Source organism: Ailuropoda melanoleuca, chromosome 2 (assembly GCF_002007445.2).
Source record: "Ailuropoda melanoleuca isolate Jingjing chromosome 2, ASM200744v2, whole genome shotgun sequence".
Taxonomy (NCBI): Eukaryota; Metazoa; Chordata; class Mammalia; order Carnivora; family Ursidae; genus Ailuropoda; species Ailuropoda melanoleuca.
The window spans coordinates 179,154,291-179,166,373 of record NC_048219.1 but is presented as its reverse complement, the minus strand read 5'-3'; the positions used below and the strand labels follow the sequence as shown (position 1 = coordinate 179,166,373).

General features: G+C 43.4%; 1 long non-coding RNA gene across 1 annotated transcript; it reads right to left on the bottom strand.

Annotated features, from left to right (window-relative positions):
- Positions 1–7,224: 7,224 nt before the first annotated feature.
- On the bottom strand, positions 7,225–10,517 carry LOC109490787. Its single transcript, XR_002144174.1, has 2 exons — positions 10,411–10,517; positions 7,225–7,413 (listed from the first exon to the last, which is right to left on the bottom strand). It is a non-coding gene; the product is annotated as an uncharacterized LOC109490787 (long non-coding RNA).
- Between the last annotated feature and the right edge of the window lie 1,566 nt (positions 10,518–12,083).

Sequence of the window (12,083 nt, the reverse complement as noted above, 5' to 3'; positions counted from 1 at the left end):
AAGTGTTGGAAAAACTGGAAGCTGGAACACCAGCTGCTTCTGGAAGGGACTGTCAGTGTGGAGCCCCACTGTGGGGTGCCCACGGGAGCAACGGGCATATAGCGCAACAGAACGCAAGCAGGGAGGAGCGCTGGCCACGCCAGACTGGAGGTGGCCTTGCAGAGAGGATTCAGTGTGTCCCCTTCAGACCTCAGAATCACTTCCCCTGCAGTGTATATGAGTTCCAGGGGCAACTGGAAATTAACAGAGACAGAGCCAAAACTGAAAAAGAGAGTTTCTGTTTTGTTTCCACATGGGCATAGTCTGACGTCGTACTCAAGAATGGGACTGTTTCTCTTTCATGTGTGGGTCAGTTTATTCTGGGAGACAGTAAAGAAGACCTCTACTCAAGACACTTAACTAACCAGGTCCTTGAATATGGAAACTACAAAACATCCCAAACAGAGAGAACCCAGTGATTAGCTAGTGGAATCTCGCTTTCTCCTCCTACCCAGAAGTACCCAAATGAGGGGCCTGAATCCCAGAGGGACCGAGTGATCAGAGCGTGGCCAGACGAGCCCTGGAACTGGAGTCATTCCTCCATTCAGGAAGTATTTATGGAGCACCTACTGTTCCAGCCCCAGGTCTAGGCCCTTAGAAAATACCCATTAATCAGACATTTTAAGAACTGGCAGGCATGGACTGTAAGCTATAAGGTGGCAATGATGTTTCTGTCTACATCTCTTCCTTCCAAGATGCTCTCTCTTTAGGATGGATTCATTTTTCACTTATTTTACCTGCAGACCTCATCAAGAATCAAAACACTTACATCAGGGGACTGGGGTGAAAGGGGGGAAGTCTGGGGAGGGAGTAGCTTACAGATGTGATAGNACTCAAGAATGGGACTGTTTCTCTTTCATGTGTGGGTCAGTTTATTCTGGGAGACAGTAAAGAAGACCTCTACTCAAGACACTTAACTAACCAGGTCCTTGAATATGGAAACTACAAAACATCCCAAACAGAGAGAACCCAGTGATTAGCTAGTGGAATCTCGCTTTCTCCTCCTACCCAGAAGTACCCAAATGAGGGGCCTGAATCCCAGAGGGACCGAGTGATCAGAGCGTGGCCAGACGAGCCCTGTAACTGGAGTCATTCCTCCATTCAGGAAGTATTTATGGAGCACCTACTGTTCCAGCCCCAGGTCTAGGCCCTTAGAAAATACCCATTAATCAGACATTTTAAGAACTGGCAGGCATGGACTGTAAGCTATAAGGTGGCAATGATGTTTCTGTCTACATCTCTTCCTTCCAAGATGCTCTCTCTTTAGGATGGATTCATTTTTCACTTATTTTACCTGCAGACCTCATCAAGAATCAAAACACTTACATCAGGGGACTGGGGTGAAAGGGGGGAAGTCTGGGGAGGGAGTAGCTTACAGATGTGATAGAAACTACATTTCCCTCCATGGACATTGGCCACCATATTTCTGGAAACTCTAGGACTGTCCCAATTTCAAATATTCTGCTCTTTATGATGGTATATCCCAGGTACTTGGGTCCTGAGGGTTTGCATATGCACATGTCTGTAGCCACACCCCGCTTAGGAACCATCCTGGTGCTGGGACTGGGCAGCACAACAGCTCCCCCTGGTGTTTTGGAGGAATGGCCTAGACTCACTGGAGGGGACCCACAAGGGTTAAAAATCGGCTGTTTACCAAGATCTTTCATGAACATAACCAATTATCCATGTGGAGAGCTTTAAAAGATCTCGTGTGACGCCTCAGAGGACATGGGGACATCAGCGTTTTTTCTGGACTTGAGAATCCTTAGATTCTGTTCTCCTTTTTTCCTATGACACCCAAGCCCATTTCTTGTTGGTGACAGATGTGAATGTGCCCTGAGCCTGTAAGATAAGAAAGGCAAGGATGTCAAACACGAAGACGGAGGAGGGGCTGGCAAAAACATAGATGTGGCTGCAATCATTGTTCACCTGAGTTCTGATGGAGAACTATGGACCCTGCTCACTAATCCAAGGGCTGAACTGAAATCCACTTTATCTAGATCTTTGTTTTCCCTCTTTTCTTCACCCCCATTTTTTATCTTTTTCTTTGATTACCAGTCAACTCATGGGAAACAAAGAAACAAAGGAAAATCAAGTCCTTCCCAGTCCCCATGATCAATAGCCTGAGCCTTTTTCATGTTGGACTTTCCTCAAAACGTTTGGTAATGTGTAATGAAATCCCAAGAATCCTAACTTGTATCTGGTTTATCCTTTTCCACATAGTTATGGAAATTTGAACACAGAATACCTGGCAATTCATTTATTACATGGATCAACAGAAAATAAGAAGGAACAAGTGATGGCACCTTTGGAAACTCAAATATCCCCAGACTGGGACTCTTTGCTAAGAATCTGTTCTCCGTATTGAATGTGTGCCCATGGGTCGGCACGTGTTATTTTCAGCTGATATAATAAAAAAAGTATTTTCAGAAGAGAGAAGGTGGGGAATCCAGAATGAATGTCATCCATCCCTTTTCTATTTAAGTAGAATAACTCCCCCCCTATCCTGAACTATCCTAAATGAGTAGACATCTTCACTGCACTACAAGTTCTCTAAGCAATAAGATTCTACAAACTCTCCTAGTTACCCAATCCCAGTCATTGCCAAAGTTCACCGTAAATGCTCTCTGACACTGCTAATGGGAGGATAGGTCAATAAAACCTCTCTGAAGAATGATTTGGGGGAAAAATATGTGTTAAGAATCTTAAGGATGTCATCCTCTTTGATCCTGTAACTTCACTTCTGTAACTGTACCCTAAGAAAATTAAAAAAAAAAATACTAACAATACTGAATAAATATGTACATCTTGTATGCATTTTTTCATAAAAGCAAATAATTAGAAATGCACTAAATACAGGATGTTGGTTAATTAGTTTATGTAAATCCAAATCACGGAATATTATGTAGATCCTTAGTGCATATACGTGTGTGTATATANTGATTTGGGGGAAAAATATGTGTTAAGAATCTTAAGGATGTCATCCTCTTTGATCCTGTAACTTCACTTCTGTAACTGTACCCTAAGAAAATTAAAAAAAAAAATACTAACAATACTGAATAAATATGTACATCTTGTATGCATTTTTTCATAAAAGCAAATAATTAGAAATGCACTAAATACAGGATGTTGGTTAATTAGTTTATGTAAATCCAAATCACGGAATATTATGTAGATCCTTAGTGCATATACGTGTGTGTATATATATATATATATGCAGAAATTATATATACATGTATATAAAATGCAGAGATAGATAAATATAAATAGATCAATCACATACACACAAAGTTAAATGTTAAAATGATGCATTTTCAGGCTCATTTTTGGCTGAAGCCCTAAAGAACAGAGAACAGAATAAAAGGGAGCAAGAATTCCCACACACCAAAGATGGTAGGCAGCCTGGGAAGAGAGCAGTTAACATTCCCCAAGGGAAGCCTTCAACTAATAGGGGATGAAGAGCGATGGATAAATGCCCCAGCCTCCCAGCATCGGGAGGGACAATTCTAAGGTACATTTCACATAGTTTTTCCCTCAGTTGCGCAGGACAGCAATCAGTTCAGTAACACACTCTATATTCCCCCTTCCCAGGCCCACACACCCTATTCCCCCATTCCTGCTTCCTAGAATATCCTTCATGATATAAAACCTGTACTCAGGTCCTTATCTCAGGTTCTACTGGAGGGCGAGTAAAGTCACTCCCACCTTTCTTGAGCACAGGTTTTTAGATCTCAAAAACTCCGGAAAGAAGCTATCTTCAAAGAGTTTTTGTTTCCTCCCCCAGCCAAAGCAAGGAAACAAAAGGAAAGTGTGGCCATCTGCTTCAAATAAGGAAGAGGAAATGCTCAGAGGATACACACGAACTATGAGCTATCCTGTCACTACACCATCATCAGTCCTGCCATTATTACTGTCAAACAAAGTCAGAGTCCCTGCCGGGCAGGCATTCAGGACACTAGAAAAGACTCCTGGGGCTAAGACCTGTTTCAGGCAGTCCCTCTACCTAACACAATTACCTGGCTGCTCTGGCTGTTTGGAAGGGGACAGTGTTTTAGAGACCAGTGGTATACCCATCAAAACGTAGTGCTGAGTGTCAGGGACGGGAGGACTCTGCTTTGTTACGGGTTTCTCATTCCCAGTATGGAACCCGAGCCACATCTAGACAGACAGCTGGCTCTCTTCTCCTTTTTCCTTAGGGATTTCAAACTGTGCTTTAGGAACAAGTAGAGATTCTGAGGCAGGAGTGAGGTGGCCCTAATAATGTGTGGCTCCTGGGATCTCAATAGGAAGCCAGAGGAGAGCAAGTTGTCCTGATTCAATTCCAGATTCTTACCCTTGGCTCTCCTGCTTACAACACCAAACAGGGCCCCTGGACTATTTGATCAATGTGGGCAAGAGAGGAGTGGAACCAACGGGGTCAGTAGTGGTAGATTCCCAAGGTCTAGGGTAGAGATTGCAAAGTCAATGTCTTCAGGGTTCAGGCCAGTAATATTACTATAAGTGAAACAAGCAGAGGTTTTCAGAGACAAGGGTGAAGAGTGCATGCCCCATCTAAAAGGGTCTTCTGAACTCTAGTCAGTTGGGATGCAGTGCTGCTAGACAAGCTTTTAAGAGCAACGAAGAAGTCAGAAATACAGATCGTATATGAAAATCACTGACTTCAGTGGTGGCAACCAGTTCAAATGTTTCTTGCTCACCCCATGTTGGTCTGCATGGTCAACACACATCTGTGGACTAGAGTTGGCTCCTAAGCCATCAGGTGGACGTCCATCATGGGAGTAAGATAACCTACTGTAGTGGGAGAGTGTATTGAAATAGACATCAGATGGCATAGTAACAGACAACTTTAAAACTTTGAAAAAGCTGAAAGAATGGAGAAAGACTTTAGGAACTGAGTTACAGACAGGCAAAAGGGACTGCGCTCAAATTCATAAACTTAGGAACTTCAATTTTGGGCTGGTTTCAACATGTGCTATTATGAGGTATAAGGATAATGGTGACTTTATGTAGCATTATGACCCATTGCATCACACAATGTCCTGACCCTGGGAATAGCCAGTTGGCTTTCTTCCTCCTGTCACTGACTTACCTGCCTGAGGAGCATCTGGTTTGGGACTTGTAGGTTCTGTGCCCTAGCACCACTCCCCTACTCTTACCCCCAACCCCCAAAATCTTCTCATTTACAAGAAGCCTGAGGCTATCAGCAAAACAAGTAGAAAGATGTCCCATTGCATAAAGACATCCAGAAAGAGGTGAAGGCCCATGAATAGAAAGGATAAACTACCACAAAGTGTTTAGAAAAGGAAGAGTAAGGTTGACACTTAGACAAGACCCAAAGAAAGAAGATTCTGGCCCAGGCAGAGCCCGGATGAGGCCCCGGGGGGCTTTAGGCCAAGGGACTGTGAGAGTAGAAAGAACACGTGATTACCTCTGCCTTTCAGTGATTTTTCAAGTTAGTCCTTCAGTATGTTTATTCAGTGTGTTTCAGTTGTAAAATTGAGATCATTGTTACGAGATAAGTGAAATAATAACAAGCTCCAGGTAAGTCTTGTTGGAACGTGGCCGTAGGGCCACTCACTCACTGTGGCTGCTTTTGCCTGCAAAGCCTAGAATGCCTACTCCCCCCCCCCTTTCCTTTCAAGGTCCCCCTCCAGGAATCTTAACATGTGACATAACTCACAAAAGCTGCTGTGAGATGTAACTTGGGTCATGATTTTTTACTTCATACAGGACTTTCATCAATAAATACTTAATGCCTTAGATACGAAGATTCAAAGGTCTCGCCCTTGATTTCAATCATGGGACACCTTGTAGGCAGGTCTCCCGGTGCTTCTACTTTGACTCTAGACTATAAGCTCTTCAATAACACATGCATGTGAACAAGGCCAAGTTCTAGGTAAATCTGGCAAAAATGGTGAGTGTGGTATAGGTAACTGGCACCAGGATGAATCAGGAAAGGCTACTGACCTCCTTTGCTTCTGCCTTCTCTCCAAGACTACACAAGCGAACGCCAAGCACGTGGCTACTACACATTATTACAAGATACAGTAGAGCATTATGACAGGGTAGCACTGCAAGACAGAGCTATGGCATATCACTACGGGCACCACTGTGAAATATACTTAGTTATAACGTTATAACTAACCTATTACCGTGGGGTGCCACCGCACAGTACACTTCCATCTAATGTTATAACTAACATGTTACCACATGTTATAACTAGTGATATAACATTATTGCAAGATGCCTCTCTTCCTGGGCCCAGGGACACCTGCCATAACATCTTGAAACTACACTCTCCCCCCACCCCCATGGGTGGGAAACCCAATGTGCCAACCAAGAGCAAACTGACCATCAGAGAAACCCATGTTCTATCAGAAACAAGAAGCTCATCAATATCTAGAAAATAGGGCAAAACCCAGGGACCTATCAAGTCAGCTGAACAATAGTTTCTGCATCTTTCAGGTGGCAAAGACGATAGGAGAATTGGGAGTTGAGGCCTCAAGCTTATAGATCAGCTTTGGTCTGGCGGGCATATGATTTTTTTTTTTTTGGCATAGGATTTTTTAACATTTCAGAACTTTTGCAATTTAAGGGTAATGTGTTGGGGCTAGGAGATGATGTGGTACATTTATAGGAATTATACAAGGTTTTCCACACAATTCTCAGAATTATTTGACTGCATTGTTTGTAGAGCACACTATCAGAAGAAGCTTGGGGATATCATCCTTTCAAAAGTTCCAAACACATATATGCCATTCTTGGCCCTTCCTCAGGTTCATAATTCCTGGGTTCCATGTGGATGTGACCTGAACTTTTTTCTAGAAAAATGGGCATCTTCATTACTAATTAACAACAAACAAAGCTAGACGTATAAGCTGATGATCTGGTTGTGGGTTTCTTGGTTGTTGTACCCCAGAGCAGCCAGCTTAAAAGATCTATCAATCTATCAAACCAAGTTAAGTTCTTTTTATATCCAGAAAGCATCTCAACCTAGCCGAAGCCAACACCCAATCCTACATTTCATTAGCGAACCTCTTAAACAGGAACTCCGGATTTCCCGACTCACTTGATTTTCCCTTCACCTACTATACCCCACTTCTCCCGTTAACACGAATAAAGGTGGGGGTAGTCCAGGTTGCCACAGGTCACTTTTCAACTAAGCAAAAACACACAAAACACATCTGTGAGTGAAAGGAGAGAGATTTTACTTAGAGACCTGGGGGCGGAGATGTGAAATCAAGGATGATCATGGTGGTCTTGGGCCTGCACCAAAAGAAGCTTTTCTTTTTGTTGGCCATGGGAGAAAACAGGACATGGAAAAACATGATGTCAAGCAGTGTCTTCAACCAGAGCATTGGCTTACGCTGCTTACTAAGGAAACAAGAATGAAAACACGTAAGATTTACACTCAGGAAACCCATGTTTTTTTATAGAGGGACCTTCTAAGCTCAGTTTCTCAGATTTCATGAGACATAAGGCCAGAGAGCTTGAGAAACCCACCTTCAAAAAGGTAGGTCCAGTGGTTATGTCAACCTCTCTACTGAATGGGAAGATTTGAGGGAGGCTTTCACATAAAGAAGGCGAGTAATGAACGCAGAAAGACTGGTGTTTTGCAGGACTGGTAGGAGAGTGGGGGAGAGCTGGGGTTTTGCAGGGAGCGGGGAGGCCAATAAAGAGTTGGAGACAGTCTCTGGAAGGCAAAAGGAGAATTTTGCTTTGACAAAGGCATGACATTTTGGAACACCTGAAAGCTAGGATGACAGTTCCTCAGGTTGGAGGGTCTCCTTTTATAATGAGAAAATGTCATCAATACCTTGTCTTCCTGTTCTTTTTCTGGCATAACTTCTTTGTTTTTTTTCTCTGTACTAAACCCTTCAGATGGCATGCCGAACACTTCCGTCTACAGTACTTCACCATCTTCTTAACATTTCCCAATTCTGGCCAGCGACAGAGATCCTGTTGCCATGGCAGCCTCTGTCTGCTGCCCCCTTCCCCCACCCCAGGTCCATTCATCCAAAGCAGCACTCCCATCACTCCCTTTATATACAGAGACAAGTGGCCATGACATGGGAGCTCCTGGTAAAAGGATCTGATGATTGGTGATGCCTTGTCACAATGGCTGAAAGTCAACAGAAGAGCTTGGTTGGGTGGTTGGGGAGTACTGTGACATTTGGGTAAAATCAAGGAAGTACCTGTTAGGACTGCTAGAATCAGCTGGCCACCCATCAGTATAGCCCATATGAACCACCCTGGAGGTCACAAGCTAAGTAGAATTGTCTTGGCCTTTCAGACCCAGTATCTTCAAAGCCTTGATTGGCTGGCACATTTAAATATGCATTCCTGGTCCCATCATCTTATTTCTAGAAACAGCTTTCTTAGCAAGGATTTGAACAATATGGACATTTTTGAATGAATGTATTGAAGTATAACTGACATACAACAAACTGCACATATTTTCAATGTACAATATGATAAGTTTGACATAGGTATAAACCCATAAATACATCTACACAAAACTAGATAATAAGCATATCTTCCACTCCCCAAAGTTTCCCTGTGACCCTTTGTAATCTCTCCCTCCTGCCTCTCCCCAGCCCCAACTCCAATCCCCAACAATGCAGAGTTCAGAACTCTAGTCCAGCTTATCGTGGTTATCTAGTACCCCCGCCCTGTCCCCCAGAACCTCACAGAGCTACAGCTTCAACCTCAAGGAGTTCAATGTCTGGGAAGAGAAGATATGTATACAAAAAAATTCTGGACAGAATCTGGTAAATGATGTAAAATGTACCCAAAAGGTGAAAAGTTCATTGAAAAAGTAGAGTTTGGGACCTTGTTTTGAGTTCTAAAGGACATATAAGAATTTAATAAGTAAAGCTGCTAAAATATAACAGTTCAAGTAAGACACTGAATTTCCCATGAACGCCAGTACATTTCTACATTTCAAATAACCCAACTTAGCTGGAACAGCTGGGGTTCCCTGAGGGCAAGAACAGAAGACATGACTAGAAAGCAAGGTTGAGGTTGAGAGGGCAAATATCGTAGGGCAGTAAAGAGTTTCCCAAACGTTTTGAACAAGAATGACATGATTAGTCTTGCTTTAGGAGGTTTCATTGGACAACTGTTGGCATGAAAAGAGAGATTTGAGTAGCTTCAATAATTATATAATCCAAAAGTAACAAAGATTGGTCAAAGGCTGACACCCCAGCACAGGAAAATGTCAGCATCGTGAAGGAAGACTCAACATGGACAAGAAAGGAGAGGGAAGTGTGTAGGAATACACTTGGATGGTTGAGTGGGGCCAGAAGACAAAGACCAGCAGGGAGACCCCAAGACATAAGTCATCTCCTTTTTTCCTTTAAAGCCTCGTGTCAAGCATACTTCCTGAATGATGGTTCACCCACTCCAAGAGGATCAATCTCACGTGAGGGCAAAGGAAGTGATAATCCAAGCACCTCCCACAGTCCCTCTAGCTTCCTGCCTCTTGCAGACTCTAGGAAGCAAGGAATTCTACAGTAGTCTTGTTGGTCTTTTAATGTAAGACCTAAGGTTTTAATCCCAGGGAATGTAACAAAGGTTGGGAAGAGAGAAAGAGAGAGAAGAAAGAGAGGGACATAGAGTTGCATTTTAACTACCTATGTACACATTTGTGAAGTTGAGTTTATTCTATGTCCTCTTTCATCAAAAGTTACTAACAATCCAGTTGTTTCCACCCCCACAGAATTCAGATCTTTAAACTAAGAGGATTGGAGTCAATGATCATAATATTATGCCCTAGAGAAGTTTTGATAGAACAACTGATTTATTCATCCAAATTTGTACTGAGGATCTGCGATTGCCTCTGGGCCTGTGTGCTTCTGTGCTCTTTCCTAGGCATTCATGGTGGCATGGGTCAGACTGAGGAATGGGCAAAAAGGAAGTGATGGAACCGTGTACATGAGATCTCAAATTATGACTAAAATATGCCTGAGAACTCACTAGCCTAGGTACATATCTACATGAATACCCCTTTCACACACACACCAAATGCGTGAATAAATCCTCACTTTGTGAACAAGATATCTTTATTCAAGAACTTTGTTTTGATAAATAATAGCAATCCACCTCTCAGTTGGCAAGGATTTATTGACAATCTCTTGAGTGCCTATCTTTGTGTTCAATATTCTTTTTTAAAAAATGTAAATTATGTCTTACATGAGAAATGATTCTAGTTTCTTACACAAGAACAGCTCAGCTCCTCCATTTGTTATCTGCGGGGTCTTGGACAATTTACCCAGCCCCCCTGGTCCTGGAACACAGCAGTAATAGTACCAACCTCACAGGGTTGACGTAAGGTTTACATAAATAGGTTAACATCTCCAGACTACGTACCATATTCCTGGCGCTGTTCCAAGCACAAGCTGTTGCCGTGGTCTGTACTCCCAGAGTGCGGTGCCTGAAGGCAGACACAAAGGTGAGATAATAAGGACCAGTGAAGACTGGACGTCCATCCCAAACTGCAGACTTCTCTATCTCTAAAGGAGGAGGTTGAGGTCAGGTAGGGGTGAAGGACACATGGGTAAAGTGAGTCTGGAAGAACTTTCTATGTCAGAGCAATGGTGGTTGAATAAAGCCTCCTTTAGAGAAGCTTGGCTGTGAAGCAAAGGAGAGGGTGGCTCCTAGAGAGAGGCTTGCCTTCCTCTGCTCAAAAACAACCTTCACTCCCCACTACCTCACGTCCTGTCTCTCGTCTACCCACTGCACTCCTGACCACACCCTCTACTCTGTCTCTGCAGGAACCCAAGTGTCACGTGCTCTACAGAGTCAAATAAGGTAGGACTGAAAAAGGAGATGAGGTTCCTGCCGTGCTCTGCACAGTGCCTGGTGCTCAGTAGGTCCCCAGTGAGTCCTATGGGCACCCCACGTCTGGCGCCTCCATGTTTGAACTGTTACTTTGCAATCTCACTCTTTCCTGAGTTTTATTCTGCTCTGTCTCCTTCCTCAGCTGCCTCCCCTAAAAGGCCCAAAGGTTGATGACGAATCCTATAATTTTGTCCCCAGAGCATCTCTTCTGCTCCTGCAGATTCAACCACACAAAACCCTGCTTTGCCAATGCTCCGCTCTACATCACCAGCCATTGTTCTCCTGCGCTAGTTACCTGCATTTCATTTGTCCACGGAGCACATAGTAGTCTGTCCAGTAGACATCTCCATCTGTGCAAAATGGAAACCAGTACTTTCTGTCCAAAGGAAGGTGCTGCTGTAGTTATCTACTGGTGTTTGTTCACTCAGGACAGAAGTCTAGCTTTCAAACTTTCCCTTCATAGCTCTTTCCCTCCCTCTCCTCAGTCACCTCAACGTTTTATAATCCACCCCTTCTTCTCCAACCCCATCACTGACTTGGGTCAGTGTTCTCTGGGTTTTAATATTCAAGCCTTTTGTCCATATTTCTCTTCTTGGTAAACATTAAGTATATGTCGCCCCCTAGGTGATTCAACTCCCTGCCTCTATGTACCAGGGCAGCGAATACAGGAGGAAACACTGTGCAGAAGCACTAAAGTTAAGTAGGGGCAGATTTAATTCCCTCCTTTGCTGTTCAGTATTTATGTGTCCTTTAGCAATTTCCTGAAGCCTATAGGGAAGTAATTTCCAACTGGGCATTTAGTTTCCTCATTAGTAAAACAATAGGCTTGCCATTAAGTCCCTGTCCTTCTGGCTTTAACTAAAAGAAGATTTTAAAAACCAGAGAAATGAAATAATCTGTCCAAGTTTAGTAAGTCGAGAGGCTTGGATCCAGAAAATCAGTCTGACTAAATGTTGAAGGAAATCATCCCAGGTCCTACTGCCCAGCCCTTCTCCTGTAGGTTCGGTTGCTGATCTCACATAGACTTTATGACATCCCAGAGCGGGGAAGTCCAAGGCCACAGTGGCCTGGTTTCTTCAGATGCTCCCCTCTGCCCCATCTCAAGGCTCAGAAAACCATTTTCAGGTAAATAACCAGAAAACCCATGTTCGAATTCTAGCATCTACCATGACTGAGTGCAGCTACCCTAGGATACAGCAATG